Genomic DNA, 8,366 nt, shown 5'->3' with positions numbered 1-8,366 from the left:
TTAGTTCAATATATTACATACCTATGTATCCTTGAAGGCCTCGAGCTTGTCACTAACAAAAAAAAAACTTGAAAGATTTAATTTTGAAAGATATATCTGGTAACTTTTTCCTCTCAGACACCCTATGTGAATTAACTTCTGCTATGCTGACAAAGCAATATGAGAAATCTGTGAGGGTGTACAGGATACATCCTCAAGAGTTGAGCTTAGTGTTCCCCAATTTTTTAAAACTCTTTCCAAAGTGCAAGACAGTTCTGCATTTTCTGTGATATATTCCATAAAGTATTTTCAAATTAGTTCATTAAATTATCTCAAAATTATCAGATAAAATCTATATACACTTACATTGAGCAGTGACAGATCTGGGATACCAGGATAAGGACAAACAGCAAATGCCCAGACCTGGTTTTTCAAAGTATGAAAGAGAAAAGCAGGGTAGTTGAGTAGCTATCACCTGAAACAGCTGATACAGCAAGAGGTTAGAAGATTACTGTGAAATTGGGTCCTGCAACACCTGATGGTCAGTAAGTAGGCAGATGTTGTATCTTCTACATATAGCTTCTATTCAGGTCAGCATGGTGGGTTTTCAATTCATAAGGGGTGACTTGCCACTACCAATTGAAAGGATTGATTCCTACTCCCTTGCAGCTTTGCTGGAGGTGAGAAAATCCTGTTAAGCTACAGGAATGCTTATCAGTATGGTTAAATGCATGATCCTGGGAAGCTTTATAACACAGGGCTCTTTAAAGTTACTGACAGGGATCAACTTTGCAATACATCTTTGGGGATCTCTTCAGGAATCTCTTGTCACAAAGCATCTGAAGGAATTTCTTTGCTATAAACCTATGATTAAGGCAGTAGTGAGTGAAGTTAGTGCACCTAATCAAAACTGGACTCAAAAGGTACCAAGATTAGGTGATAAATCACTTTTTATTGCAAATTTTAAAAAGAAAAAGAAAGAAATGAGAAAAAATTCAATAAAGTGCTCAAGCTAGCTAACAGCTCAAGCAAACAGGAGTAATAGTCCAAGAAATGGTTGTATCCAAATTGCATAAGTCAAACAAGAGCATAAATTTGAGAAGGGAAAGTAAATAAATCTGAATAGAAGTACATAGAATTTTTAAATTAAATCAGAAAATGATGTGTTTAATTCTGAAGGGAACAGTGTGCACCAGAATATTGAGTTACACATTGCTTTATTGAAAAGTAGGTCAAGATCTTATCAGCTCTATTATGAGGAATGTCAATAAAAGGCTGTGTGATGATAAAATGCTTAATTAAAAATGGGACATTCTGCAACATATGAAGTCTTTGTATTGTACAGAAAAATAAATCACATGTATTATGTTCTCCAAGTTACAAATTGCACTGAATCATTTTCCCTCAATCAAACATGCTTATCAGTAGGACATCTTGTATAAAAATGGATTTATTTACATTGGCTCCTTTACAAATTAGTTTAAGATTATCTACCTCCATGGTACTTCAAATACTTGAAATATCTGGGACAACAGTGATGAGAATAATACTAGGGCCATGGGTTCTTGATACTTTTTCAGTTGAGTAAGTGGTGTGCTTTGGCAAGTTAATTAACAAAACAAAGGCCTAATACCGATACGAGTTGATCAAAAAGTAACAGCAACTAGCTAGGTTAAATATTTTGGTTTGTTACTTCTATAATATGCATGTATAGAACATTATTAACATTATACAACATTAATATTAAATCTGTCCCTTTTTCCAAAGCAATCAGTATTTGCATTAAGAAAATATCCCAGAATCACAATAAGCTTTGATGTAGCATTTGTAGCATTCATGCTTTGTGCCATAAAAATTTAGCTTCACATGCCATGCACCAATTTTAATACACTTTTGTGCTTTCTCTATACAGTGAGTGGAACAGAGTAAAGAGCAGTTAAACAGCACATCAGCTGATACAAAAGAAAACAATGTAAAATGTAAGAATTCTGATACCCTTTAGTAGAAGGTTCTGTAAGTTATTGCCCGTGGGTGATACATGCTCCAACTGCAGGAGTGTGAAAGGGCCTATTACTAAAGCAAGAATAATACTTAAGAACAACTTTTCACCCATGGACAAAAATAAGCTTATCAAATCAAAACAGCTGGCAAAGGAAAATCCACAATATGCTCAAGGAAAGTTTGTGATCATAGGAACTGGCAATATTAAAGAGCAATTAAGCGATCTAGTCTTTCCTCTCAGAGGTAAGCCTTGTTTCTTGCAGTCCATTTTATAGCCTTCAACAAGCAGAATAGTTTTATATTGTATCTTACTTGTAGGATTGCAACCCCATCCTTTGGGAAATTATTCTGAAATCTTTTCTCTCCTTTTATCAGATAGTATTTCCTGAGAGTCAGTCTATAATTACCCCTAACAATACTGTCATATTTAAGGATAGAAAAATATAGGTATAGAAACATGTTTTTCTTTGAGCATAGAATCCCCCAAATCAAATACAAATGAACTTCCTTATGAAAGAATTAATACCTAAGAAGCAGATTTGGTAGTAATATTAAAAACTAAGTCCTCAGTTTAGAACAAATCCTTCACCAGGAGCCCGCAAAGTTTCCCAGGGTCATGGCCTAGATAAAGTAAGAGAAAAAATACTACTGATTTCAGTGGGCCCAGGATTATCGTCCCCATATTTTATTCATAGTATATCATCACAAATGGAAACTACAAATGAAGCATCATGAGGCAAGGTGCCTATAATTCATAATGTTTTCTTCCACTGTAAAAGCCAAGACCTCTCCCTGAGCTACAGCAGAGGCAAATTAGTTCCACATGTCAGATACCAACCATAATATTTTCCCTTACACCTGGTACACAATGAGGGGATGCAGTACAGCATAGAGCAATTAATACATTTCTTTTTGTGAAATAATGCATGACAGAACAACTCAGAAAAGATGTCACTCACTTGAAACTGGTGAGTTGCTAGTCCATGAAGAGTAGAAGTAGGAAAAGTAATCAAAGTACAATAAGATAAATTATGCCACCTACTGCCTTACATCTTCCTAGCGGTTGCCTTATTTGCTTCATTTCAACCCTTCTTTCCATGCAGGTTTCCAGGTACCCACACTTACAACATCATCTCTGAATGTGAGATTACAATCTGTCACAATCCAAACTGAATCAGATCAGAATGTCTGGTTCCCTGCAACAGAAATCTAACATATAGAATAGGGCTGCTAAGCATAAGCAACCAGTGCATTTTGCATATCCTATGGTATCCTGCCATGGGCTCAGCTGCCATTCCAGATGGCTGTGGGTCTATTGTAGGTTTTGCATCATATTTACCAGTCCCATGTTTAAGTAACAAACTCTCACCTTGATATGCCTTTTACCATCAGAAAATAGTAAACTGGAACCAATGCCTTTAGGCAGTATCTATTAATTGTACTGCACTTTGTGCATGTGATGATGTGCATAAATAATATGCAAACATTTCTCAAAATCACATCAAACCATTCTATTAGAAATAATCTTGGCTATGAAGCACTAATTAAGATATGCTATTTATTTCTGACAACACATGCACAGGGACTACAGAGTATACTTGTAGCCACAGGTAACAGCCACAACATCCCAAGAATGCTTTGGAACAAAATTGTGAGACTAATGATGCTCCTGGATGCTCTAATTGCTCTGTTCAGTAGACACCAACACAGAGGAAGCCACCAAAACCAATGACAAGTCAATATAAAGTGAAATATGGATCCAGCACAATATTTTCACAACTCCATCCCTCCATTGCCATACTTCTACAATTACCCTGTAGCACTTCTTCAGGGTTTGCTAATCAAAGAGTCCTCTCCAAGCAGAAGTCTCTTTTCCAGTTTCCCCAGGAACAGCTGTAAGATCAGTAGTATTTCTCAAAATATATAGACTTACAATACCTGTTTCACTTCATTATATCAAATAGAAAAGAAATTATGAACAACTTCGGCAAGCTGTGCCCTACCTTATTCCAAAAGGCCTCTTCTGTTTGCCAGTACTACTCAGTGCTGCATGTGGCACCACCAGAAGAATGGGACATCACGACAGACTGAAGACATCTACAGAAAATGTTACTTTCCAGTCCTGTAACATAAAGACAATGCACAGTTCTATCAGAAACTATGATGGTAAAAACACTGCACTGTGTAATTCCAAGATGATTGTTGTTCAATTCATCATTATCAAGTCTGATGTTTCACAAGGGAGAAAAACATCTGAAGTCCAGGCCATGTTTTTATGGGTTATGCATCATCATCAGTAAACTTGATCCAGTTTATAAATATAATAAAGTACATTTCTTTGAAAAACAGTTTTTCTCCATTTAGAAGTACAGACACTGTTACTTTGGTTTACAAGCTTTCTTGTATTTGCCAAGTATCCAGTTTACAGTAGAATGTTGATTCCATGATAACAGTTTCAAAATACACAGTAATTGTAGAAGTGTGAAGGTAAGCATTGTAGAATTAGATATAAGTGAACTAAAGAGGTCTGTGTTTGTCAAACTGAAGGTCATATTATTGGAATTTCATTAATTTTCCAGATGATCCATTGATCAAAGTGGAAACTGGCTTCTACTCTTAAATCCGCATGGACTCGTATGCAACCAACATGACATACACAGAAAGGGTAAGTGGAGAAGAAGGAGTTGATTATTAAAGAACACACTGAGTCCACAAGGAATACAAAGCCTATTTAAAAATATATAAAATTTATAAACATTATTTTCAGACATCCTCTTTTCACTGTCATGAGAAGATTTTGAGACAAATTCAGGAGTTTGTAAACATGCATATCTTCAATAAAGCGGCAATCAAGTTTTACAAGAGACTAATTGAATCTTTTATTGCATAAAGTACCAATGACTTTGTATATCCCTTATGCTCTCTGGTTGGAGTAGGATTAGCAGAACCTCACTACCACTCTGTTTTAACTAAAGGTATGAAGACCACAGTTAAAGAAAGTATCTTCCCACAAAGTGTATTTTCTGAGTTCAAAGTTCCTTTACTGGCTTAATGCAGAAAAGAAATATTTTCAATATTTTGTTCTAAGTAGTTTGCAAACCAAGTGCCTACTTGCAGAATGCAAACAAAATACTTTCTTTATGATTTATGTATCTGATAAATAAATAATTATTATTTCTCCAAGGCAGATTTATTTTTCAATTGAAAGTAATATGAATCTGAAGTGCACAAAAATACAGAGCAATTGATCCCAATATAGTATACATCCCTTTCATTAACCTCAAGTGTTGAATCATGTCTGGGTATCTACTTATATGGATACATATATGATTACAAGACTAAACCTCAAGAGACCCATGGCTCAAAATGTCAGCCATGCACATACTGCAGATGAGTAGATCCAAAAGAGAAAACAACACTGGCATGCTTCTAATTAGTTTTCTTTATTAGCATAAACAGAAATCCCCACAGGCAAAGCCATGCACAGGTAAAATTACTGAGTTTAAACTGCTTTTTCCATAACATTGTTAACCCTTGAAATACAGATTTTAATGCAATCAGGCACTGCACTGTTTTTATTATGCATCTTACAGAATAAATTGAAATTTCAGTCCCTCAACAGGTAGCCACTCAATACAAAACAGTTGTATCACAGTATGGCATTCTCCTTCCCTTCACATATTTTTAGTCTGGCAAGAAAAGGGTATATAGCTACATAAAATAAAGAAAAAAACACATAATGAATACCTCTACACAACTGCTTTGCACAGTACTATGTCCCTATTCACTTTCAAAGTGATAGTTAATCTTAGTAACAGGCATAGAACAATATGTACATGTAGTACTGCCATAAAAACCCATCAGAGCTTTCAGGGGATAAATATTTACACAGAATGCTTGGGACAAACTCATCTGTGTCAAGGAACACCGGTCAGATCCACTTTAAATACGCTGAAATGCTTACTTCATAGCTTACCAAACTTGGCATTTAACATATAAATGATGAAGACATTTCATATCAGTCTATAGGATAAGAAATTATAAGGTATGTTCAAAATTATAAAGTGTGAGTCTTTGATAAGGGATTATAGCACACCTATCTCAAATCAACACCTTGTAGAGGGTCAGAAGTAAAGCTACAATGGGAATTAAAATTTTTGTTCCTAAAGCAAAACCAGAGCAAACTCTGTGAGAACAGAGTTAACAGGATGGGAAAAAATACCAAAACAAAATCTTATGATAGTGAGACATTATATGCTAAATCCTACCACAGATCTTCTCTTGGTTAGGGAATGAGAATCACCTCTTATTTAAGGTACAAATTACGATGAAATATCAATGTCCTGCTGCCTTCCGCATTAAGGTAAAAGAGTAAAACATAGACAGTTAAATAAAATCTCCAAATCCTGCCTCAGAATTCTATGGATGGAGTCATTTTCTAAAGGAAAGTTTCTGCTCATAGTCACGCCCGAATTTCAAGCAAGCTAGTGAGGCAGTCCTGTATCATTTCTTCTCTTTCAGAAGTGAAACCTCAGCACCATGCTCTCAGGGCTATGTCTTCTCAGCCAATCACCACAGCAGCACGTGAGGAACCAGAGGGTGGTCTTCTTTCAAGGTGTGCAGAAAAGAGCAGAAGACTCAGGTCTGTCCAAAAAATTTGGTACAAGTAGGAAAAGTGGATATTCTGAAAAATACATTCTGTACAGTGCTAAACAGAATAGCTGAATAAACTTTATACTGGTGTGAAAGACCCAAGAAATGACTATGAAAAATGGTAGTGTTCAAAACTACTTGAGCAAAGGTGACTGATTTATGGCATTTACAACTAAGAACATTGTTTGTCACTTTGATTTTTGACTCAAAATACATAAAATGACAGTAGAAACTGCAGTCCCTCATGACTGTTAATTATAAATATTTTGGCACTAAAAAAAATCAACAGAGCAGAGCCTAATCAGAAAAAAAGGAAAAAAAAATCTGTTAAAAGTAGAAATTAGAATCATAGAATAGTTAGGGTTGGAAAGGACCTTAAGATCATTTAGTTCCAACCCCCCTGCCATGGGCAGGGACACCTCACACTAAACCGTGCTACAGTGCCAAGTTTCTTCTGCACACAAAATCTGGAAGCTTTATGTGCTATTAATGCACTTTGGACTTCCAATACTCCGTCACATTGCAGTATGTTCCCATTCCAATTTCAAAATGAGTTGACAGAAAATGACAACATTCATTTATTTCATTTAGTCTGCTTGATCCCTGATCTTTGTCCACCTGGGGTGACACTTCTATCAATTTGCTATGGAAAGCACCATCCTTCCTTTCTTCTTTTGGCCTCATTATTTGTTTATTTATCTATTGGGATTTTTTATGAACATTAAAAACATACTGTCTACAAGCATGAGCCCTCAAATGTATCATCTCCATGTTGCATCATTTTTTATGAGGCAACCCAGCAGCTGATTTGTTTCACTTAGGAAACAATCCTCAAAGAGAAAGGATGGGCAGAAACGAAACATTGTGCCACTAATCAGAAATAATTTGCATTTTTACACTGCCATAAATGGATTATTTTAATTTGTATTACTGCTATCTCGCCTTATTCTAAGAGACTTACATAGATAATTTGAACTCTAATAACCTGGATGCATCTGTGGCCTAATAAAATCACAACAGGCAAAAAAGTTCCTGCTGCACTAATCTGAACATGGTTTTATCCTAGCTTTGTTCACATGCTAAAATAAACATACAATCTAATTTGCTGTTGACAAAGTAAGAAAATATTTTATGAGTCATCTCTGGTTATTTCCAAAAGTAGCTATATTAGTAGTTTGAACATCCTGAAGCAGTATCTCTTCATTGGATAAAAGGAATGTTCGTATCCTTCTTTTGTGCCATGTATCATTTTGCTAAAATACTCTTTCAGAATTCAGTGCCTTGACAGCAGATAATTTGCAGGGAACAAACAGGAGCTGAGAGCTCATGAACTACAGAAAGTGAACCAAGGTGTTCTCTTCTCCTTTCAGATGGCAATAGGCTAAGTCCTGACTTTTCTTTTTCATGTATTATTTTCCCATTATCTTTTTTTTTTCTTTCCCAACAATAAGAAACACTAAAAACCAGATCCTGAATCACTTCCTGAATCACACATTTTTGAACTAAAAACAATTCAAGTGCTTCAATACAATCTCCAAAATTACTTCCTTAGTGCCATTTTCGTGTTTCTGAAGACAGCTCTGATGACACAAGTACTGGCTAAACTAAGAAGCAAGTCACTAAGATTTCTTCAGTTCCTCATTTCATTAGTATTACTGCCTGAAATCCATTTTGGTTTCATCCAGAATGTGTTACATTGATGAATTTGCTGAAGGAGACCTGTACTTATTAAA

Source organism: Pezoporus occidentalis, unplaced genomic scaffold (genome assembly GCF_034315485.1).
Source record: "Pezoporus occidentalis ecotype Australia unplaced genomic scaffold, CSIRO_AGI_Poc_V1 ctg24, whole genome shotgun sequence".
In the NCBI taxonomy this organism is placed as follows: domain Eukaryota; kingdom Metazoa; phylum Chordata; class Aves; order Psittaciformes; family Psittacidae; genus Pezoporus; species Pezoporus occidentalis.
Note: the sequence above shows the minus strand (reverse complement) of the source record.